Genomic DNA, 26,143 nt, shown 5'->3' with positions numbered 1-26,143 from the left:
CCTATGGCTGCGCTATTGATCACCACAAAGAAATCCTATGGCCTCAGAATAGTGGAGACCAATAATATTTCACCTTATATACAGACTGCTAAGATGACTATATCACGTCCCTGCGAATCTGAGACTTTGAATATCATCAACTTATATTGGAATCATGACGCCGTGGGAACTTCGATCTTTATCGATCAAGTCACTTCTATAGTAGACACGATACTTGAAGACTGTAGTGTTGCAAAAATAATAATCTGCGGTGACTTAAATATTGACTGCCTGAGTGATGACAACCATAAAATATCTAAGAGGCAAAAGTGGAATCCGAAAGACCAAGCTGCCTATTGTTGGTGCTCAGAAATGGATTTCCGTAAGATGGCTGTTTTAAATGGTAACCTGACAGGTGATATCCCTGCGAACCCGACTTGGAGACGACATGAGCAATGTTCAACCATCGACTATATCTTCGCATCTGAATCAGTACAACTGAAAGCAGTTTGTCTAGAAGCCATAAGAATGGATCACAGTGACCATGACCTGCTGAAGTTGTCACTCACCCTGTCAAGTCTTGCAACCCACTTGACGTGGCTGCACTCTGTCTCCTTTCGTACTGGTCGAATCAGACTCAATCTCAAGGACACTGATGTCAACCGTATTGTCACTAATCTTAACCTTGAAACGGGTTCAACTGAATACCAACATCTCTTAATTCAATTTTCAGAACACAAACAGGGTCTCAAACAGCTGAAGTTTACCCACAAACACAAATACGACCTTCACGTCCAACAGCGGAAACGTCTAATGAGAAGTGAGTTAAGAATGATACCAAGAGGGGACCCCATTCTTTATTGCGCTCAAAAGAAACATGCTATGCAGAAATATAAAAACTGGAACAAGGCGCATAATTCAGTTCTATTACAGAGCGACTTGGAGGACATGCTAGCAAAACTAAAGAACAAAAATTCCTCTGAGTTTTGGAGTCTCATTAATAACTTATCTACACCGCAGGACGTGCTACAATCTACGATCATTTCTGAAGCGACTTGGGTGAAATTCTATACTGAAATGTTCAGCAGTAATGGGAGACCTAACATCCCAAGTGACTTCCAACTAGATCACTGGGATTTGAAAATAGACTGAGCGGACATTTTGAGTTCAATAAATAAAACTTGTGCATCAAGAGCCCAGGGACCTGATGGACTCACCAACTACACCATCAAAAAAATCCCGGAAGCATGGGTGGACTTTTGTACCATTCTATTTAACAGAATTATAGCAAAACACGCAACTCCAACTTCATGGAAAAGTGCAATTATCATCCCCATCTTCAAAAAGGGCAACCAGGCTAATCAGAAAGATTATCAGCCCATTGCCCTTCCAAACGTTTTGGGCAAAATGTATGCGATTCAACTACAACAGATGCTACTCAAATGGTCAACTGAAACTAACCACATAGCAGGGTTTGTGAAAGGTGTCGGCTGTGGTCTTAACACGTTGCTGCTGAATCTTATGAAAATGGAAACCATCAGAACTAATACTAAAATCTACGTAGAAGCCATATATTTCTCCCATGCCTTCAACAGTGTTGACCATGCGATCCTGTGGAACAAACTAAAAACTTGGAAGTGTCCACCAAGTTTACTTGAAGCTATCAGGGAACTTCATTCGAATACAACTATTAAAATCAGACTGGATCGCAGTGGCACCTTGTCCACCGCAATAAAGACCTTTAAAGGTGTGAAGCAGGGCTGCCCGTTGGCAGGAATTATCTTCAACCTTTTTATATCTGACATTGGTGTAACATTGGATGACGTTGCTGCATTCCCACCTAAGATTCATGGATTGCACGTCAGTCGGCTTATTTACGCTGACGACCTAATTCTTCTAGACACAACGCCCATTGGGCTTCAACACAAGCTCGATGCCTTAGAAACATACGTGGCAATCAACAGCCTGCATATCAACAAACAAAAATGTGAAATACTAACTTTTCAAAACTTGAAATGTCAAAAACCTGGGCAAAAACAATACATCTGGAATCTAGAAAAAACTAATTTACAAACTACAGCTAACATCAAATACTTAGGTATGCAGATAAGTGCCAACCTAAATGACGCCCCTTGGGTCGAATCAACAAAAAAGAAATGCTGACAACTAGCATCTCAAGCTGCAATCCTCAATACAAAATTTGGGACATTTTCTTTAACGCCAGTGGTAGTTTTCTACCGGCAAAAAGTTGTCACCGGCACTGATCTATGGAGCTGAAAATATGTTCAGATGCTCACACGACCTTTGGAGTTCTTTGGAGAACATTTGTTGGACCAGAGCCTTACACCTTCCCAAAGGATGTCCGACGGGTAACATAAGGTATGAACTAGGACTCATATCTATGCACACCAGAGTGTGCTGGAATCTGTTAAATCTGTTCAGGAAGACTGTAATAACAACGCCTGTACTACAGTTTAAAATTCTGCACAATCCGGACAAAGATTTTGGATATACGGTCTTATCTATGTGGAGCAAACAATGTTTTGAAGTGCTTAAGGAGAATGACATTATTGTTTCCACTTTATTGGACAATCCTGAGCAAGCCAAGAAAAAGCTATGGAGACTGGATTTGCAAAAAACCTGTGAACAACGACTAAGATCTCGTTTAATGAGATATGCTCCACCAGAGGCAAGAGCATATGACAATTTGCAACCTTACCTATTACAATTCCCAGACCAAAACTCCAGGCTGATATTTACACAATTCAAACTCGATCTGTTTCCAACCAAAGAACGCACTGGACCCTGGGCCCAGTATTTAAATGCAAGCTTGACCTGTCCTTTTGTGAGCAATGTTCAGAGTCACTTAAACATCTAGTTTTATTCTGTCAAAAGTTACGCAGCACTCAAACTCAGCTATTAGGGCCAATCATCTGGAAACACCAAACATACTGGGCTGACGACTGGTGGAGACTCATGTTCGAGGGGTCAGATTGGGAACTATGTTTGGACTCATAATGTTCCTGAAAGAAATAAAATATCGTCTAGTAAAGAATGATCCAGTAGTCTAAGAGCCTAGACAAGATATGCTGTAGTAATGTTTGATGCATGTTTGAAAACACTAATATTCTTGTTGACGAAAGGCCTTCAATCTGATGAGAGAGAAGACTTCTTTGCTTTCGGATTTGCTGTTTTCTCCTGTTTTGCGGTTTTAAAGGTTTGTATAAACAAATAATACATTTTTTTTAAAAGGGCTCTAGCAGGGAGGTATTTAGGGAGAGAGAGTTGGATGTAGTGGGGTCCCAGGCCCCAGAAAGCCATCATTTGGGAGTAGAGAAGGGCATCAGACAAGGGCACATTCTGGCGCCAATTCTAATTTGCATTTATATCAACATGATAATAAATGCCTTGCTTGAAGCGAGACTCGACTGCGACAAAATCCCAATGTTATTTTTCGCAGACGGGGCGGTCCTCTTGTTCACCACTCCAATGGGGCTGAGAAAAGCAGTGGATATATTTTCAAAGAACTCTGTAAACCAAGGTCATGTTTTTTTGCCAACGTTCTCTAGAACCTGCCAGTTGAATATTATGGGTGGCAGAAACAAATTAGAGCAAGTGCCCTATTATGACTATCTCGGCTTGAGGTTCCACGAAAAAACTCTCAATGGTCCTCCCATATTGATAAGACTAAACTCATCCTGGAGAGAAACAGTGGGGCAGTGAGGGAGTTGGGCGCAAGGAACAGAGGTGGTGCATGCCCTCCTTCCCTGGAGGTATGTACAACTCATGCTAGAAATGCGGTTCTATGTGGGGCAGAAGTTTGGGGACATAGTAATATACAGTCCCTGGCAACCACAGAAAGTCTGTTCTTAAAGAAATTGCTCACTCTCCCAGCAAGCACCCCAAAAGTATCATTGCACATGAAGGTAGATCTTAACGGGATTGCTGGCGAGGTGTACTGAAGAGCCCTGATGTATTGGATCAGGTTATGGGGGGAACACCATGCCTAGTTAAATACGCTCTTCATCATGTAATGTCATTAAAAGGTGATTCTTGCCTGCCTCGGTTAGTGCATGTTAAGAGAAGCCTGTTGGAATTAGGCTTTGGTAACCTCTGGGTACATCCCTAACAAATTGATACAGAAATTAAGGGTATAATTAAAAAGGTAGCCATATATCACCATCTAAGTTGGTACCTGCATGTGAGCATTTATCTCTGGGACCACAATCTCTTGCATATAAAGAACAGTGTGGGCATGAAGAATGCTTGGATGGCATCCCTCCACCATGCGCACGCACACTGTTCGTACAGCTCAGAATGGGTACGTTGAATGTTGCTTAGTTTCCTTGCTCTTGGAAGGGATCGTCCGGTGCATAGGCGCCACCTGTGGAGATGGTGAGGAGACCATTGTCCATGTTTTGTTGTTATGTGAAAGTTACATGCATCTAAGCCCTGCTTATCCTGAAACCCATGCTGATTTTGCACAATGTCCGTAGTACTGTAGAGGCGCTTAGTTTGCGTAGACGCTACGCAAACTTAAGCCTAGTGTATTATGTAGCAAAATATGTGCCTCTAGCGTGGATGAAAAGAACACGTCTGCTTAAAGACGCGGACAAATAACAAATCCTCACAACACCTGCAATGTTCATTAACTAATATGATGGCCATCTTTCAAATTCTGGATGTGCACGTGTACACACACTCGACCCTGTCTCTACTTCTAAGCCGTTGTTGATCCGTATTTGCTTTCCTGGACAATTATATCTTATCTTTTCTTCTCTGCATTACGTTTTACCTAAATATTAGATATTCTGCTCCTCTATATTTATACAATGTTTTAACAGTTGCTGTGCCCTTTAATTGCTGCCATGTTTATGTATGTGTATTCCAAAGTTGCTCTTGGAAGTGTGTTAATGTTTTATTGTGTACATTTTAGCAATCACCTTCTTATGTTTTACCCATGATTTTGATATTGCGTGATGTAATGTATTATGTGCAACTTGTGGGGAAATTTGCCGAAAAAAGTTAAATGAATGATTGATATAATGATGTCACATGTTAATAGTAGGTATGCTGTTGTTGGGCGTTTTCAATTCGGGTGTCTGGAGGGGCAGGGAGGGGGGTTGAGGAAGTAGTGGGCATGGGGAGGACTCCCGCATACCAGACCGACCATAGTGGACAAAAAATAGTCGACCAAATTTCAAACTTGAGACATTCTGGTTGTTTTAAACACGTAGATCACGATCAGGAGCCTTTTGAGGCTGGCTCATAGTGTTAAGCATTATTCTGTGGGACAGATGTTAAGAGTGTTTTCATCTCAATCTGCCGCAATAGCGAGATATAGAGCGGGCATATGGGGGTGTGCTGAGGCAAATAATTCACAGGCCTGTCAAAATAAATGTTGAAATCAGGTTTTAGGCATCCCCCATATGCTGCTGCATTCAATGTCCACTTGGAAGCAGGCCTGCCTTATTGACATCACAGATGTAGGATTGTGTTTTGCAATGACACAAATACTATGCTAACACAAACATCATTAAGGATCTAACATAAAGCGCCTGGACACCTTAACAATGGCAGCGGTGCGCGGTATAGATTAACTTAACATAACATAAGCTATTGCTTTCCAGCGGGTAACTGACGTGGCCAAGCTATATCCAGAGATCTCTGGGAATGTTCATGTACAGTGCATGGAGATTACTCATCCACACAGAGTGGCTGGTAATTGTAAGCATCAGGTGAGACATGCTTTGAGCAGCTGTATTTTTAAGAACTCCTTTAGAGCATATCTAGCTGTTGCACCGGTTAGGAACGTTTTTCTTTTTGCAGCTTTCCTCCATTGGCTTAAATAGAGTGTGCCAGCACATCTGCTAATGGCCTGGACCCTGAATGATGCTTGAGGGTTTGTGAGGCTCTGTTTCCTCACTCAATGACTCAACTCCCTTTGCTTTGGGTGCACTGGTCTGCCTCTATGGTTACCAGTGCAGGGTGACCCACTCCCATTTTCTTTCCATCTTTCTGTGTACATTGCAGAACAGGCCACCTCAAGTGAGGTCTGCATACATACATTATGTCCTATTAAATGTTCTGTAAGCAGCATTTCAATTGCTTTTGTGATGTGGACTGACCAGGCTGGTGGCAGCGAACCCATTTGTCATCTTTTCCCAGTGCACTACAATGCCCCTTTATTTTTACCACAATAATGCTTTTCTGAGCACCAGATACTTAGAATTGCTGCTCCTCATGGTCTAAGCTCTGTCCTTTGTGCTGTCTTGTTTGTTGCCCATCTTCCTTCCATCTCAGATCAGAAAAGGCCACATGTGGTCGTGGACAGGACTCCTGGTCAGTGCCTTGTGTGCCTAAACTGATTGGTAGTGGTGATTGGGACCATCTGGTCTTAATCCACATCCCAGCCAGAGTGTGTCTTGTTGCAGGGCAGGTGTGTGGTAGCTGGCTTTCCACGACCGTATAGCCTTTAACTGCTTGAATGTTTCAGGTACCTCCTATTGGGGGCCAGGGATCTCTTCCCATCTGGGATCAAAGGAGAACATCTGGAGCCATTCTTCATGTTGCCCACTGGAATCAACAGCCAGAAGACTGAAGAGACCACTGAGGACAGCGGAGGACTGCAGTTGCAACCTGTATGGGCAGAACCAGCCACTGGGATCCTCTGGTCCTTTCCTCTGAGACAAGGCGAGACCCATACCAAGTTCCTCCCTTATATTGGTGGGCTAATGCAGTCTTGGATCTTTCACTGCCATCTTGCTACCTCTGGACCTCAAAAAAGTCCCTGGGTTTCCCCAAGGCATTCAAATGCCAAAGAGGGGTCCCACTGCCACCTGGACATTTTCTGTCTATTTGGATGGAAACTCCACTGACACCTTCGTCGTGGCACTCAAACCTAGTCATCTTGCTCCTCTCCTGCACCCTGCCAATCCTGAAAATGGTCTGTTCAACTCGGTATCTTGTCCATCATCTCTGGGGGATAAACCACCATTGTGGGAGTCAAAGCATTCCCCCTTCCTCTTCGTCAGTCCAGTCCAGCCTCATTGAACATTGAAATTATTGAGGCCCTTAGGTGAGTGGCACGCTATAAGAATTCAAATAAATAAATAAATAAATAAATAAATAAATAAATAAATAAATATAAGTCTGCGAGACACCCGAACCACTGCCCGAGAGACCTAAACCTGACAGTTAAAACAACTGTGCATCAGCAACCTTTGGACCTCCCATCAATAACACCAATGCTGTGTTTAGCTGTTCCTAGCACCTATAAATTACCAGGGAGTGTTTCTATTCCCAAATCAGTGTTCAGAAGAAGAACCCGCATATTTTTTTTGGTGCTCTCCTGTTGCCATATGGATCAATAAAAGCGCCAGGAGACCACTCCAGTGGTGACAGTGCGCGCTACAAATGTCCTTTAACATTAACATTAACATCCATAGGGTGTAAAGTCCTACCCTCTGGTAACCCCTACTAGACCGTAGATGATGGAGCCTTGGGCTAGTATGTCTCCCTTGGGCCTCCGTAGCGTATAGGAATATAGAGCTGCGCCTTCTCTCCCTTTAGGGGAAAATCTGTTTTCTACGACTTGTGTTTTCACAACACAAAACCACACCTATTGAATTGAGTCTGATGGTTTTCTAATTGGACATTTTGAGAATGTCTCAAACCCCTCCAATAGTATGGAACCTGAACTTACTAGCCTGGAACACTGTTGCCTTTGCTCCTAGATAAGGGGATGGATACTTAAGATGAACTTTGGCGCTATCCTATAGTACTAAGGTATATGTTTTATCTTCATAATATTTCTCTTCTCCCCACTTTAACTACTAACAGTATTGCTCTGAATTGATTTTCGATTTAACTGTGTAAATCTAAAGTGATGCTGGTGGACCCTATTGACCACCCCACTGAGGGAACATATATGTTAATATGGGTAACTTACCTTATAAGTGTGTTTATCTTGATGCAAACTATTGATAGAGTATTTTTGTGCTTACTTGTGGACACCGCTGCTACTTGCCACTTTTTGTGTCAGCTGTGCTTTGCGCCAAGCCTTCCTCCTCCAGAGTACTACTCTGCCACTCTACCCAATGGTGCAGCCAGGGGGGCCAAGGGGCCAAGGAGAGGCCGCCCCCACCCCCTAGTGCCCAGTGTCCCCCCTCCGGCCTCCTGCTGGTGCCCTGTTATCCCCCCTCCCCAGTCCCAGCACCAAAAGCTGTCTCCGCTATTGACTCTACCGTTCAGAGTTTGTTTAGGGTTTTTTTGTAATCCTGTTTGGACCACTGGGGCCTCATTTAGAATTTTGCGGACGCTAAAATCTGCCGGTTTTCCGTCGGTAGAAAGATGCCTGTTTACAGTTGGCACTTCACCAGTTTTACACTGGTTTTTCACTGGCAGAAAATCTGCAGTCCCCTTTGCAATGCATGGGCACTGACAGATTTTCCGCCAGCTTTCTGTCGGCAGAAAACCGGTGTAAAGATGGCGGAGTGCCACCTTTTAATAGGCTTCTTTCCACTGGTGGAAGACCGGCGGATTTTACACTTTGCCATGCTCTAACTTGGCTTTTCAGAAGCCGCACCCGCCAGAGTAGGTTTTGAAAACCCCCTTGAACAGCCCCTACGGAGGGTCTTGTGGAATACCTGTTGACCCTGTCTGACCTCAGACATCTTAGTAACACTGGGTACTCTGACAGGTAGTGAAGAATAAAATGACCTGGATGTAGTCTTACAAGGTTTCTAACAGGAAGTGGCTTTCATCAGCGTTGGTCACCATTATTCCATCCCTTGATGCTGAGTGACTACCGGGCGTGCTTCTATGTAGGCACTTGTCTCTCTGCAGTCTTGCGACTGAGAGCCAGCAATCTTAAAAACACAACAAAAATCCACTTTATGTATCCCGAAAATGGCATGCACAGTTTCGAGTCACAATGTCATTGGAGGGAATGGGATTTTTGTTTGTTAGTATTTGTTTGTATATGTTTTCTTAATTTTCAGGTATGCGGATTAAAATCTATGAGGGTCTTGGCTTGAGTGTAGATGTAATTGAAATTAAATCACCTATCAGAGGTTTTCAACCCTTGGCTCGCCAGGTGTTTTGGATTACATCTCCCATTAGCCTTATCCAGCGAAGTCAGTTGTGAGGGATCCTGGGATTTGTAGTCCAAAACATATGGCAAACTTTGAAGAATCCTAAATTACCTGTTGTGTTATCACTGATGCTTATCTGTGGTTTGTAGAGATAGTTAACACCAATCATTTCTATTTAAATCATTGCATTTTATTGTACTTTTATGGAGGCATTCTGCCAAATAAACTTTTAGGGTTGTGCATTTTTTAACACATATTTCCTAACTTTAGCCTCTAATCACTACCCATACTCAATATGTGGCTTTTCTAAACTCTTCAACATTGTCTTTGTCCCCCCACTCTGTCGCCCTGCTCCCTAGCGACCTAGCCACCTAGCATACTTCTCATCCAAACCCCCTTGGTTTGATCTAAGTAATCCCCAACTAATCTTGCTTTACCTTTGCTTAAAGACTGCCTTATGGTGTAACATGCCCCATGAGCAAGGTTTCCTACCACATGCCCCGCCATTGGCTTTCCAAGTTCTTTTATGTCCTTGTTATAGTCTTGAATACATGTCTGTCCAGTGCACAACAAATATGGTTGTTAGAGGAATAACTGCTCCTCTCGTTACCCCTTAGCTTTCATTTTACCACTTCCTATCAGATAACACTTCATGCCGGGATAAGCAGGAGTGGTCACTGTTTGCTGTGCACACGTCGGAGCTTTCTGGATTCATCAACAGTAAAACAATTCAACCCTAATGCCTGCAATTATTGGAGTAGAAGGAATGTTTTGACTGCAATGGGTATTTTACTTTTCAGATGTCTTTCTCCTGCAATCTGATCATCACTTTCTAAATTTGTAATCTCGTTTTACTCTTTGCTATTTTTTTTTGTAACTAGTTTGTCGTTCAAGCCTGTCTTCTCCAATGGAATATTTATTACCACATTAAAGCCCCTTTTACAATATGGGCTTTTAAACAATGGCACCTCTGATTCCCAATCAAACCTGGGGTGATATATATATATATATATATATATATATATATATATATATATATATATATATATATATATATATATTTTTTTTTTTTTTTCATAAAATGGGGCCACTGTAAGGACTCGTCCTTACTCCTCTAGTCCAGCAAGCATCCAACTTCCTACCTTACCCCTGGCCACCTGGTAACACTTGAACCATTATTTCTCAGCACTAGGACTGTGAGCTCTTTAACACGCATCATTATGTAACTTCTCATTGATGACAGTGCAAATGGATCTGCTGCAATAACCTATCACCAGGTGTGTTTCCTGCAGGAGAAATGTATCCCACATTCTTTTCCGAAGTACTCTGCATTTTGCTCAGGCCTCTAGTCGCCTCGTTTCTCCTCCCCCCTAACCCAGGAACTAAGGTGCTTACCCACAACACATGCTGGGAATTCTGCTCAACTCTTCCCTGGATTTCCTTTTCCCTTCCCTATTCCTACTTTCTTGCATCCCATCTTCTCGTATGATTATGTCTTGTTCTATCTGCTTCCTCCTTTGACATCTCTTTAATCCAAGCTATTGCCTTATGTGACCGGCTGAAAAGTGCGCCTGGGCCTTCGATTTAACGTTTAATTTTGCTGGGTCCTGCATAAAAATCTGGGAATCCAATTTAGGAAGAGGTTCAATAAAATCTGCTCTTTTCTCTTTTGTTTCTGGCTGCTCTGTCCGAGCAGAGATTACCAGAAATAAATCTAATCTGGTTTTCTAACAATCTCATATTTCAAAAAGTATCCTATCTCCCTCAGTTTGGTGGATTTATTATATAAAGATTTATTTCTGGTTTATTCCTGGTAATCTCCAGTAGGATGACCCTATTCCAATGGCCCGCAAATGTCATTTTGCCATGTGGTCGGGGGCATGAGTATGCAGCTGAGGGAGCAGTTGGGGTCATGAGATGGGTGAGGGAGATGGAAAAGGAGAGAGTGGAGAGATTCTCCTTGGTGGGCTAGTAGTCAGTAGACGAGATGAGATGGGATGAGTAAAGTGAAGCATAATGTTTGTTGATCAAAAGCATCAAAGGAATAATAAAGCCAACATAAAATGTTCGCTGATAGACAATGCTAAATTATTATTCAGAGGTGGATATCGCCACTTGAATCTTAGAAGATTAGAGGCCAAATTTGTTAACTTTGTACTGTATATGATGTCATGAACATTGACACAAAAGGTCACAGCAGATCAGCCAGATCTTAATGGTGTTTTGAAAGCCAACCTAGAGTTATAAGTCTGAATCTCTTGAGGTAGGACATTGCAGAGATTGTGGGACTGGATAGTAAATCCACAGTCTGCCTGAGACCTACACCAGGAAATGGGCAGAGCCAATAGGTTAGTGATCTAAGGGCCCAGGTGCAATGTATTGCTTTATTTTATCTGCCGAGTAGGGCAACAAGACCATGGAAGTATTTCAAGCTTTAAATAGGGAAACCTAAAATCCATCCTTTGTTGTAGTGACATTGAGCCTCATGTCTCATTGTCTCGGAGGATAGCTCAGCAGCAACATGCTCTCCTTGGAAGCAAGACGTCACGGAGCAACACAGGTTCTCTGGGTATTAGGAGCGTTATAAATAACTTATCATATCATTACGAGTGTGTTCATAATTCTGTGCTTTCTCTGCGGAATTACTGCCAACCCCATTTGCTGTTACTGCCCCTCGGTCCAGTGGATTTACCGCCTGATTATGAGTGGTCGTGAGCTAGTGTTAATCCCTATGTGTGGATTTTTATGCTTGACTGCAAGTGATAATTCCGCTTCGGGATATCTGCCACATTTTGGAAGTAAAGTATGTGATTTGCTGGTGTTTGATGATGCAGTACATTTCTGGCGGTAATTCCTTTACTGGCACTTTTTTGGCAGTAGCAGAATTACCAGCAAAAATGCACTGCATCGCTGAAGTAGCAGTTAGGCACATTGGGTCCTATTTAGCAAGTCCAAAAACAGATGCCATTATGTTTTTTTATGCACTGGAGAACTTGCACAAAATAAACCACAAATACGGCCTGCGGTGAGATTGACTCTTTCTAAGTCTCAAAATAACATTACATCACACACAAAAAAAAATATTTTCAAGGTGGTGGAGCATGTATCACTAACTACCCCATTTGGAAGCGTTAAGCTTACCCTAATTAGAGGAAAACACCTGTCAGGGGTTACAGTGGTGTGCCGTTTATCTAATAGGGATAGAGAGACACTTCTGACTCTCAACCAATATCTACACCTGGTGGATATGTGTTACTTAGCAATACCTGCAGGTTAAGAGGGATTAGTTAGCGCTGGTTGGTTCGACTTGACCCAATGTTAAAACTCAACCTCCTGTTGTTAAGACACACAAATTCATCTGGGGTCTTAGAAGCGTGTATTGTGTGCTTGTTTTAATGCTTCTGTAGTTTAAAAATAATTGTAGAAAACACATAAAAAATGTCCCTATGTTCTGTGGTTGACCGGTTTCTGCAACTGCAATAAGTAGGTTGCATTCATTAGGATCATTTAGCCATTTTCTTTGTTAAAGATGTTGTATTATCTGTAGTTAAAAATGTTTCTTGATCTATTCACTTCTTATTTTATCTGTTTATCATCGATATTTAACCTATGTTTTATTACGTGTTATTAATGATGGTTGTTCATTTCTTATTTTGTTGACTCTTTTCCTGATTTTCTTTTCTCAGTTTCTTCCAGTTTTCTGAAAAGACACAACAAAACATAAACATTAATGTTCATCATTCTATTTTTCCCATTCTTCATTGGTCGGGTGAGGCAAAAGATTAAACTCTCTTTTAAAACCTTTAAAAAAACATTTTTATTTTTTTAAACATTTTCTATTGTAGGATACTCACCTTTTTAACTGGGTAGATTATATCTAGTATCAAAACTAGACTAATGTCTTTTATCTAGGACCAAGCAAGAAAAGACATTAATCCTCCTTCTTGTTCCAAGATTCTTTCTGTCCAGAATACAAACCATATTTGTGCTAGATTACTTTCCATCTTTACATATTATCACTGGGGGTAAGCTGCATGTTCATTTTCCCATGTAGCATTCAAGGCGGAAGCCATCTTGTTGGCGCTTTTATCTAGGAATGATGTAATCACATGCACAACGGAACATTGTCAATGCACGCCATCTTAGAATGGACATCTGCCCCTTTGTCGGCCATGGCAGATTATATTTGTTATTCTACTTAGTTAAGGGAGCAAAAAGTTCATACATACCTCATTTTTAATTTCCAATCTGGAAAGGAACATTGCAAATTTTGTGCATGGTTTTTACTTCAACATCGAAGGTTAACCAATATGTCTCATTATAAAAAGCCAGAGCGCCCTGAGGCCTTCGGGTGTGTGTGCGCTATATAATTCTTTTTTAGTTAGTTATGTATTAAATGAAATGTTGTCAAAACATTTGAGATCACTGGTCACTTGCGTAAAGTAGAAAGGAACCTTACAATTTGCCAGTTTTGCGGCGTACCGGTTAGTGAATCTGTGCGTCATCTCCTTTTTGACCGTGGTGCATGGCAACCCTCTGGCTGAAAGCGATCATAGCTTCTGGCCTTCAGTCGATAGTAAGCAGCAATGAGCTCTGGGACTTATTCATGTCTGGGAATCATGAGGGATGGATAATCTATTTTTCCAGGCTATGAAACGAAATTTGGGACATAACAGCAATAATCGAAGCCTGAACCAACCGTGCAATGTGATTCTCATGTGTTAGTAAATGTACTCATATCTTTATGGTTTGATGTGATGTATTAAAAAGCTATTAATTTAACTACATAATAATACAAAAATAAATAAATAAAATAAATTTAAAAAGCCAGTTATCTATGCAACATTATGGCTCGACATACTTTAAACATTATGTTTAGGACAAAAATGTGTTTCCTTTTTTGCAAAGCCAATGACTGTCAACCAATTTCCAACTGGTGCCAGTGGATGACCTCATTTAGAGCAATCTCATGTGTCTTCAATCTAAAAATCCAACTTTGTTCATTATAGAATAATATAGCGTCCATGTATCCATCTCTTTGTGGCTTTTTAGGTGTTCAAGAAATGTCTGCTGGAATTGTTCACACGTATGTTTGTGTTTTACAAAATGTTCCACTAAAGGTGCATTTTGTTTTTGAATTACGATGCATGCTTTGTGTTCAGTTATCCGCTTCTTCACTGATTTGTTAGTCATGCCCACGTATCTCACATTGCATGGGTGTGTAATTAAATAGATTACATTCTTCGAATTGCAGTTGACAAGTTATTTTTAAAGCATTGTGTCTTCCACCCCATGTCGATGTTTTTACCTCATTTATTTATTTAATTGTGTTTTTATAACGCACCTAGTACCGTACCTGAGTTCAGTTTCTTAGCACCGATCTGGGATTCGAACCTCTGCTGCTTTGCAGGGTCTTTCTTCCAAGACCAGTGCTTTGCCCCTGCCCTGGGCACAGACTGAGCACAGCCTCCATAGTGAAAGTCCTATTGCTATTAATTGTGGCCTTAGTTCCCCTTGTGCGTTATTCGGGATACGACTTGCATTATCTCCTGAATAAGAATGTACCAGGTCCTCTCTTAAGTTCCGTCTGCACAAAGCACATCGCCTTAAACTTGCTCGTGGTTCTTCATCCACAACATGCAGAGACTTGTACTTGGAAATTTAGGGAAGTGCTTTAGAGAAGGTATAGAAAAATAAGCATGCACTCACCACAGTCCTAGGGCCTCATTACGAGTATGGTGGTAAGTGGTAAAATTAGCGCCAATTTTACCACTACGTCAAATCATAAGGTCAGACCTGGAGTGGAGGATTTACCTCCAGGAAAACCCTTGAGGCAAATTCTGCCACTCCCCGCCAAACCATCGGCAGAATCAGCGGAATTACCGCAGCGGAAATTCTGCGCTGGAAATTTCGCAAAAACAAAACCACTTTGAATTCAAATAGTGGGGGGAATTACACTGCCACTTGTAATCCAGCAGTAATTCCGCCAGACCAAGTGGCAGTAACGGTAATTCAGTTGAGCAGTATTCTGGCAGATTTGCCGCCGGGATACTGCCCAACACGTAATTCGGCCCTATTCTGGGCATTATAGTGCACACCTGCTTCACAAAGGAAACTGGATTTTCTGTTTTTTATACACGTACTTATTCGTGTTTTTTCAATATTAGAAAGGAGGGGTTCATGAAGAAGTTTAAAGAATAACATCAGTATTACACCTACTCATTAAAAATTAAATACTAAATTAGTGGTTTGGATAACAAAACTGATAAATAATTAGGGCTCCCGGTCTTTTACATTTTACAAATTTTTACAGATAAAAACACAGAAGAACATTAATCTATTTCCTGCATGTATTTGTGTGGAAACATTTTAAAAAGAGAAGTTCAGTCTCTGCCTCGGCCTCCATGCTGTCAATCATGGCTTTCAGGCTGTGAAGACTGGCAGCAGGGAGCATTATTCGGAAAAAGCAGGTGATGGTTTAATGAAGTTGGTTAAATGGCACCTCTGATGTCACTCAGGGCAGCAGTGGTCTCAGACAGCAGGCATCCTTTAATGCCCACGGTGACAATGGAACTTAGCTTGTTGTGCAAAACACGAGCTCCATCTGTGTCCTATGTTCCCATATGCGAGTTGGTGTAGATATTTGACAAATACACCTGTGTGTGCTAGTTCAAGTGGAAAGATTGGAAATATACTTGGTCTTCTCCAAGGTGCACCCTGTATGGGATTGAAAATACAAAAAACTGAAAATATGTGTTTGTAAATGCTGATGTTTGTAGTCAACGTGTAAATGGTGCTACCTTTGATTGGTAGGAGTCCAGCTCCGTCTTGGGCCCAGGTGCTTTTTTAAACAATCAGTACTCCATTTATTATGCATTTCTACACCTGGGGTCTTCTACCTTTAGCTCTTCAGGTGTTTTAAACTACAACTTCCATCAGCTCCAGCCAGCATAGTCAATCGTGAGAGATTATGGGATTTGTAGTTCAAAACATCTGGAAAGCCACACGTTGCATACCCCTGCCTTACAGCATGAAGTATAGCCAGGCACCCTGCAATAACGTGGAAGGAGTCAGCTTTTTAGTATGTGTGCCCAGGCTTGAAGACATTTATAGTAAGTCAGAACAACCTACCCCTCACCCCCGCCCACCACCTCAGAAGGAGAGAGGATGGAGTGATGCGGGCACTGGTTCCTCGGCTCAGCCATCCACTAAACCATATGGTACATAAACACAGCAGGATCCATCTGCAGATGCAGGCTCACCTCTGGGCTCAGACTTGACACCAGAGCTCACCTTTGAAGGGTGGGTTTGGTCTTTAGGAGCGCTGATTTGTAGATCCCATGGAGCGTTCATCAGCTTACAATGGAATGCCTTCTGTGTTTGCTCTTGTTTATAAATACCAATGTACAATCACGGTGAATGTCTCAAAAGATGCAATACATGTTTTTCATCTGTTCATTTGAGGTTGCAGAAGTTTTTGAAAAAGCTACGGTTTAGGTGGGACTGGCAGCGGGGAGTAGGCATCTTGGTCTGTGCCACCTTGTGTCCTCAGAAGCTTCGAATTTTAACTGTAAAAGCACAGGTTACATTTTCAAGGTTAAAAGTGTGGAAGGAAGTGCTGCTGTGTTTTTAGTCAGGTGCTGGAGGCTAAAGAGAAGTGTGGGCATTGAAAAATTTCATTTAAATGTTCTCTCATGCAATCCACTCTGACACAAAAGTCCAGGTCCTCGTATGGAGTAGAAAAGCTCTCATGGGACCCGATGATACTCAAATAATGTGGGAATCATTGGCGCAAGAATAAAATACCAGTGTTCAGTCCATAAGTAGTCTGATGGGGGAGACTAAGTAAGATGCTAAAGAGTTGTTAAGGTAATGGCATGCCCTGAATTTAATTGAAGGGGGTAGAGAGAAAGTCTCCCATTTTCAACCAAAGCGCTTAGTCTTCTATATAGGGCCAACATCGCTCAAAATCATGGTCTGTGACCCAAGCGACTGACACTATGAGAGCAACAGATCATGATCCACTGTGTCATAAGCCACATACTGTTACACCTCGCCCTCGGCCGCGCCACGTTTCCAGGGTTCTGCCTCGTTGCTCTCGTATGAGCAAGAACAATTGGGGAATTCCGGTTAAAACTAAAATAAGGGACAGGAAAGTGATCGCCCTTCATAAAGGGTTACGGCGCCGGCACGCGCCCTTCTTATCGCGCTGGCAGCTGCCATGGCAAATTTCTATACGAACTACAACATCCAGAAAACCTGCTACGTTGTAGTTCTCGGCGTTGAGAGGGGAGCCTCATTTTCAAACGATACGCCTCTTGTTGTTATTTATTCCACAGCGGCATACAGAACGCTGCTTCTGTTTAAAGTTACAACCGGCATACTTTCCGAAGTGCTCTCCCTGTATCTTGAATTGTGAAGTCCTTGTTTTTCCCGTGTACCGACCCTGCCTGCTTTCCGGAACTCTTGGACACTGATTCTGCTGTGTTTCGTGACCGCCTGTGTACCAGACCCCTGCCTGCTTCCTGGACTCTGAGATAGTAACTACTCCGGTAAGAAAGACTCTAATTGGAATCCCTTATTCTGTGGAATTCGACTTAACTCCTAAGTGCATCTTTTGAACGCTTTGCTGTGGTGCACCATCCCGAAACCAGTGCGACCCTCGTTCCGTTCGGGGATAGCTACCCTACTAACCTCCCTATTTTTTATTTTATACTTTCGTTGTTTCCCAGGACTCTTTACGTCAATCCTATTTCCATCAGGGGTAAAGTATAGTTTCTCTTGGTTTTTCCATACTGCAGAATTATACATTAGCCATATACTAAGACCTCTCTACTTTATAGGTTACTCCGGTTCCTTTGGCTTAAGGGGAGATTAAACCAGGTACTACTAAAGGGGAATAGTCTTGGGAATAAACCAGTTTCATTATTGGCAGATTATTAACTTGTTATCCTTTCCTTTACAGCCTGGGTTTGAGACGGTCTGTTCTCCCCGCTTTTTTGATCGATCGGTCCCCTTGTCTGTACAGTTCAGCAGGTGGTCATATCGGTTTAAAGAGCTCATTCCCTCACAGAGAGGAGGCTTGGGTAGGAGGCTCCAACCCTAGCTCCTTCAAGCAACTTCCCAGCTAAAGAGGTCCGGCCTGTTTACATACTCTCCATTCCGGTGAGTAACAGAAACAGAAGCCATGGAAGATGTTGATCCTTTAACCACCTTGGTTCGCTTGGTATCTGAACTTCGTTCTGATATGACAGCCGCACATAGTGCTCTCCATCAAAGGATCGACAATTTGCAGAGTTTCCCAAGCCCCCACACCCTGGGGGTGGATACGTCTGCTGCTACGGCATCAGGTTCAACCGGTCCCATACCCTCCGCCTCTGGCTTTACGACTACCCCAGTGCTTATGGCTACTCAATTCCCACTGGCCCCCCCAGAACGATTCTCTGGGGATCCTAAACATTATCGCACGTTTATCAACCAGTGCAAATTACATTTTCTCTGTCGGCCTACTGCTTTCCCTAATTCTACAACAAAGGCAGCCTTTGTTCTCTCTCATCTTGGGGGTACCGCAGCCGCTTGGGCTAATCCGTTACTGGAATCTAATAGTTACGTCCTTTATGACTGTGATGCTCTCATCACGGCCATGAACAGAGTATTTGACACCCGCTATAAATCCCAGGCTACTGACCTGGAGCTCCTCAATCTGCGTCAAGGCACATCCTCTTTGTTTACATACCTTACTAAATTCAATCAGTTGGCAGCTGAAACTGATTGGCCGGAGGAGAAAAAATCAGCCGTGTTTTACAAAGGGTTGTCAGATGAGTTAAAGGACGTTTTGGCCACAGTACCAGTGGTTCCAACCACTTTTGGTGAACTATTAGACCTGGTATTACAAATAGATGCTAGAAGAACCGAAAGAAGGGGTGAACGTAAGTCACCAGCCCCTGTTACTCTGCAGGTGGAACAGTCTTCTCCTTCTACTTCGCTTCCAGAACCTATGCAGATCGGGGCAGTAAGAGGTCCTTTGACTTCTGCACAACGGGATTATCGCAGAACGCATAATTTATGCATGTATTGCGGATCTGCTGAACACCTCTTGAAGGATTGCCCTAAGAGACCTGTCAAAAAGCCGGGAAACGCCAGAACCCGGCGATAGACAGGGTCCCTACGCCGGGGGTGCTTTCCTTGGACTCTCATGGTGCTGTTTCTGTTCCTGTTAGCCTTCCTGTGGTATTTACCACTGAAGATAGTACCTTTTCTTCATTGGCGATCATTGATTCCGGGGCCACCGGGAATTATATGGATTACGATTACGCCACAAGTAAGAACGTTTCGGTTGTCTCTAAAGCCCAACCCGAGGCTGTTCACGCTGTGGACGGTACATCCTTGGTCTCTGGCCTAGTCACACAAAATACCTCCTTAATTCATATGCAAACCAGGGAAGGACATGCTGAGTCGATCTCCTTCGATCTCATTAAAGCCCCTCAATTCCAGGTCATCTTGGGCATCCCTTGGTTGCAACATCATAATCCAGCCATCGACTGGACAAGAAAAACGGTGCAGTTTCCTTCCACTGAGTGTAACGAAAAGTGTTTCCTAGACACTAGTGTGTCCTCTGAGTCTTCTTGTCAAGCCTTGGTAGCATCTATGTCCATGATTGGAGCCATCACTAAATCTCCCGAAATCGAAATCCCTCCTGAATACAAGTCTTTCTGTGATGTGTTTGACAAGGGAGGGGCAGACCAGTTGCCACCTCATAGGCCTTACGACTGCCCAATCGATTTACTGCCAGGTGCTAAGGTCCCGGCGGGTAGGGTCTATTCCCTTACGGTTCCAGAAGATAAAGTATTAAAGGAGTATATTGACAAGGCATTGGCCACTGGGTTCATTAGACCTTCCAGGTCCCCTGCGGCTTCTCCGCTCTTTTTCGTTCCAAAAAAGGAGGGCGACCTCCGCCCCTGTATTGATTATCGGGCATTAAACGCGGTGACGGTAAAAAATCAATATCCCCTCCCGCTCATTTCAGTGCTCTTAGATCAGCTCGGTTCTTCTGTAGTCTTTACCAAGCTGGATCTTAGGGGTGCATATAATCTCGTTCGAATGCGAAAAGGGGACGAGTGGAAGACCGCATTCAAAACACGCTACGGACTGTATGAATATCTGGTGATGCCGTTTGGTCTCTGTAATGCCCCGGCCACCTTCCAGGCATTCATGAATGATATTTTCCATGACTGTTTGGATCAGTTTGTTGTAGTATATTTGGACGATATCCTCATATATTCACCCTCCAGTGAGGAGCACACGAGGCACGTGCAAATTGTCTTGCAACGGTTGAGGGAAAACCACCTATTTGTCAAAGCTGAAAAATGTGTCTTCAACTCCACTGAAGTGGAGTTTCTTGGTTACGACCTGACTAGTAGGGGTATAAGAATGAGTCACTCTAAAGTCAGGGCTGTCTTGGATTGGCCTGTTCCTACGTCGATTAAAGCCTTGCAATCCTTCTGGGGTTCTCGAACTTCTATAGGCGCTTCATCCGTTCTTTTTCTTCTATATCAGCGCCGTTGACGGCTTTGACCAGCTCTAAGAAATCCTATCAATGGAACCAGGAGGCACAAAGAGCCTTTGACACCCTTAAGGCAGCTTTCACTTCCGCCCCAGTGTTACAGCACCCTAATCCGTTACTCCCATTTTTGGTGGAGACCGACGCCTCTGGCTCGGCTATTGGGGCGGTTCTATCTCAAAAGTGTCCAGATTCAGGGGAAGCCCATCCGATTGCATTCTTCTCAAGAAAATTGATGCCCTATGAGCCCAATTATCCAATCACAGAAAGGGAACTCCTAGCCATAAAAGACGCCTTTTCCGAATGGCGGCACCATCTTTTGGGGGCTCGACATCAGGTCACAGTTTTTTCGGATCATCGGAGCCTTTTGGCGTTTAAATCAATGAAATGTCTTACTGCACGACAGGCTCGCTGGCATCTTTTCTTTTCCCAGTTTTATTTCACCATCACATATCGACCGGCACGATTGAATACTTGTGCAGATGCTTTGTCACGCATTGCCTTCCATTCTGACAACAAAACCTCTGACAAACCGCTCTTGTTACCTGGTAACGTTGTTTGTGCCTGCACTCCTCAACCTAGCCTGCGGACTTTGATTTCGGATTGGGTCTCCGCGCATAAAGAAGAATGTGAGAGACTCAATCTTGATGTGGTTCAAGGCCTACCCTACATCCAAGGACGCTTGTTTGTGCCTCCAGGACAGGCACGATTACGTGCTCTAGCCTGGTCTCATGATTCCCTATGTGCGGCTCATCCGGGTCAGCAAAAGACGCTGGAGGGATTACGCCGTTGGTCCTGGTGGCCTACCATGTCAAGGGATGTGATTGACTATCTGGCATCCTGTTCTGTATGTTCCCAATGCAAGGTCTCCCGTTCTAAACCTGTGGGTTTGTTACGCCCTCTCCCTGTGCCTCACAAACCATGGTACATGGTTTCCATGGACTTTATTGTGGATCTACCCCCTGTGAAAGGTCTTGACACTATCTGGGTAGTAATTGATTATTTCACCAAGATGGCGTTGTTCATTCCCTGTACAGGTCTGCCTTCTGCCCCTGTGTTGGCTTCCCTTTTTCTCCAGAACGTTTTTCGGTTCTTTGGATTGCCTGCCATCCTGGTTTCGGATCGTGGCTCTCAATTTACATCAAGTTTCTGGAGGGCTTTGACTGCTTCATTGGGTATTGACGATCGGTTCAGTTCTGCTTATCATCCTCAGACGGACGGGCAAACCGAAAGGGTAAATGCCACCCTTGAACAATTTCTCTGGTGTCTCTGCCTTCGTTTCCAAGCATCCTGGTTGACGATGCTTCCCTCTGCTGAATTCGCTTACAATAATTCCATGCATACCGCCTCAGGGGTCTCCCCGTTTTTTGCCCTATATGGTTGCCATCCACGATCGTTACCGTTTGATCCTACGCTTCCCATTGATAACCCGGCGGCTCGGGACTGTGTAAGGGAATTGGTGACGACCCGTAGTACGGTTCGCTCTCATCTGCTTCTAGCTCAGGCCAGGGCAAAGAAGAATGCTGATCGTCACAGAAAACCGGCACCTACTTACAAGGTGGGCATGAAAGTTTGGTTGTCCACCCGTAATTTGCGGATCCCTGGCAAACGCTTGTTGTTACCTAAATTCGTGGGTCCTTTTCCCATTATTGAGATCATTAATCCGGTGGCTGTACGCCTTTCTTTACCTTCCTCGTGGAATCAACATCCGGTATTTCACGTATGTCTCCTGAAGCCGTGTCCACCCTCTGTTCGGCTGCCCGATCGCCCTCCTCCGATTCAGGTGGATAGGGATAATGAATACGAAGTGGCGGACATCCTGGATTTTCGTCTCCGTAGGGGGCGCCCCTTTTATTTGGTGGATTGGAAGGGTTACGGTCCCGAAGACAGGTCCTGGGAGCCCTTGTGCAATATACATTCTCCGGCTCTCTTGCGCCGTTTCCATGCACGGAGGGGGTCTGCGCCGCATTTGGGGGTGGATGCTGTTACACCTTGCCCTCGGCCGCGCCACGTTTCCAGGGTTCTGCCTCGTTGCTCTCGTATGAGCAAGAACAATTGGGGAATTCCGGTTAAAACTAAAATAAGGGACAGGAAAGTGATCGCCCTTCATAAAGGGTTACGGCGCCGGCACGCGCCCTTCTTATCGCGCTGGCAGCTGCCATGGCAAATTTCTATACGAACTACAACATCCAGAAAACCTGCTACGTTGTAGTTCTCGGCGTTGAGAGGGGAGCCTCATTTTCAAACGATACGCCTCTTGTTGTTATTTATTCCACAGCGGCATACAGAACGCTGCTTCTGTTTAAAGTTACAACCGGCATACTTTCCGAAGTGCTCTCCCTGTATCTTGAATTGTGAAGTCCTTGTTTTTCCCGTGTACCGACCCTGCCTGCTTTCCGGAACTCTTGGACACTGATTCTGCTGTGTTTCGTGACCGCCTGTGTACCAGACCCCTGCCTGCTTCCTGGACTCTGAGATAGTAACTACTCCGGTAAGAAAGACTCTAATTGGAATCCCTTATTCTGTGGAATTCGACTTAACTCCTAAGTGCATCTTTTGAACGCTTTGCTGTGGTGCACCATCCCGAAACCAGTGCGACCCTCGTTCCGTTCGGGGATAGCTACCCTACTAACCTCCCTATTTTTTATTTTATACTTTCGTTGTTTCGCAGGACTCTTTACGTCAATCCTATTTCCATCAGGGGTAAAGTATAGTTTCTCTTGGTTTTTTCATACTGCAGAATTATACATTAGCCATATAATAAGACCTCTCTACTTTATAGGTTACTCCGGTTCCTTTGGCTTAAGGGGAGATTAAACCAGGTACTACTAAAGGGGAATAGTCTTGGGAATAAACCAGTTTCATTATTGGCAGATTATTAACTTGTTATCCTTTCCTTTACAGCCTGGGTTTGAGACGGTCTGTTCTCCCCGCTTTTTTGATCGATCGGTCCCCTTGTCTGTACAGTTCAGCAGGTGGTCATATCGGTTTAAAGAGCTCATTCCCTCACAGAGAGGAGGCTTGGGTAGGAGGCTCCAACCCTAGCTCCTTCAAGCAACTTCCCAGCAATAGAGGTCCGGCCTGTTTACATACTCTCCATTCCGGTGAGTAACACATACATGCTCAGGCAAATCCCTAAGAGAGCAAGACCCTTGGTCAGCATACGTTGGATATTGACCTATGCATTAGGCAGGGCCGATACAGACACATTTCTGGTGAGAACCCCCATAATAGTGGATGTCCAACAGATTTTCAATGCGTTGATTGACTACAAGCCTTTCTAGGATCTTCGCTGACCGTGGACGCCCACATATGAGCTAAAAGTTACTCAGTATTGTAGGATTATAGAGATGGCTTAAGCTGAGTTAGGACTGAAAGTTTAAGTGCCTTAATGGCATGCCCTGAGGTAATAGGTTCATACTATGCCATAGTTGAGGTGAGTAGGTTGGTGAACTTGTTAGCGGGCATCGATCTGGGAGCAGGCAGCATGTAGCAAATAAGAAAGAGGGACTGTTGTTACTGTATACAGCAAAGGAGCATGCACACTGATGATCGCTTGTGATTCGGGTGCACTGCTTTCATAAAAGCAGTTTTACAACCTTTTCTGTAGCCTTCGTCCACGATGTCTGTCGGAAAATGAAAAATCCTACTGAAGCCATTACATTTGTTTACAAACGTAGAATTTCAGGTTGAAGACAATGGGCCTCATTCTGGCCCAGGGGGTAGAGCCACCAGGATACTGGCAAATTTGGATACTATTTCTGCCACCCAGTCCGGCGGCATTGCCGCAGGATTACAGGTTCCAGAGTGACAGTGTAAATCTCCATTAGGACTCTATGAGGGGATTTGCTGTCATTACCGGGACGGCTATTTTCACCAGTAGTGCGCCTGGCTTACCTCCATCTCTGGAGGTAACCCAGGTGCCCCACTGGCAAACCCAGCGTCGACTGGTCCGTCAAGGTGCCGGTATCTTTTTTACCAGACCGGCCGACTCAGAATGAGGCCCATTGTCAGGGTTCTAAAATATCTGACTATGGGGCTGGGGAGGGTAATATCAAGAATGGCCTAACCTACAATGTACATTTAAAAAAAAGCCATGCAGAGTTATCGATGTACAATAATTACTTAACTGTACATTGTTAGAGATCTGTTTTGCACAACATTCTCTTTTTGAAACTTGACATTTTACTCTAACTAGCAACACACACTGGCCCTCATTAAAAGTTTGCCGGTATCCCGCTGGTAATTCCAGAATTATGGTGACCAGCACCTAATATGCCGGAATTACCAGCATATTACAGGTGCCGGCAACGGTAGGTAAATCCCCATTCCATGGAGTTGCCAGTATTACCGCCACTGGTAATAACGGTGCCAGTAATAACAGCTATTTTTTGCCAGTGGGGGCCTTAGTTACGTCCAGGTCTTGGCTGGAGATAAATTAGGTAACCCCCACTGGCAAACTGGTCCAGAAACATGCCGGTAAATGGAATTATCAGAATGTTAATTCCGGACTGGCATACTTATAATGAGGGCCATTGACCGTTTTTTAAAAAAGCCCGCGAAAAACATCTCTCTGAACACATTCCGACAGGAGACTATGATGCACAATCATACTGATAAAAATAGTGTATGAGCCACAGCAGCCACACAACAAATAATGAATGATATGTAAACAATAATCAAGTGATGTATGCACATTATGCATGTACATTAAACAATAACATTGGACACATTTATCAAAATACTGCACCTATTGGACGGTGTGAATTCTCTCATCCCAACATGCTAACGACCTTTATTGTCAGCCTGGGATATTTATGTGGGTAGATTTCGTGGTGGGTGAAGCCAGAGCGCTCATCTCGTGTTGTGCTAGGGTAAGGAAGAATCAGCAAAAGTGACTTCTCACACCCTGTGGAAATCAGGGCAAACCTTGGGTGCAGAATGAGTGGGCTCCTCAAGTGGCTAGTTTCATCCAAATGCAGTGAATTCTTTCTTTCTTTCTTTCTTTCTTTCTTTCTTTCTTTCTTTCTTTCTTTCTTTCTTTCTTTCTTTCTTTCTTTCTTTCTTTCTTTCTTTTTTTCTTTCTTTCTTTCTTTCTTTCTTTCTTTCTTTCTTTCTTTCTTTCTTTCTTTCTTTCTTTCTCTGACAGGGTGCCTCGAGGTGAGAATATTGCAGACTAAAGAGACATCCGATCCATCTTGTAAATTATGCATGGCCCCTTCAATTTTGGGGTCTGCTTGTGTAGGATGCGGCTGCAAGTAGTTGTGTCCTTGCTGCCACAGAACTCTGAAATGTCTACACAAGTTTCTTAACAGTTGAGTGAATCTACCTTTGTTTACTAGCTCGACAGGGAAATGTTTAAAATTAACAAATTCAAATCCTAGCTTGATTACCTCCATTTACTTTCACGCACAGCATGTGAAGTCTGCTGAAAATCAATGGTGGCTTCACTTTGATGTTTGGACTTTTGGGGAAGAACCATGACATTGCAGACTTTGGAGAAAAAAAG

The sequence above is a fragment of the Ambystoma mexicanum genome, chromosome 8, assembly GCF_040938575.1.
Source record: "Ambystoma mexicanum isolate Mex_15411 chromosome 8, UKY_AmexF1_1, whole genome shotgun sequence".
Taxonomy (NCBI): Eukaryota; Metazoa; Chordata; class Amphibia; order Caudata; family Ambystomatidae; genus Ambystoma; species Ambystoma mexicanum.
Note: the sequence above shows the minus strand (reverse complement) of the source record.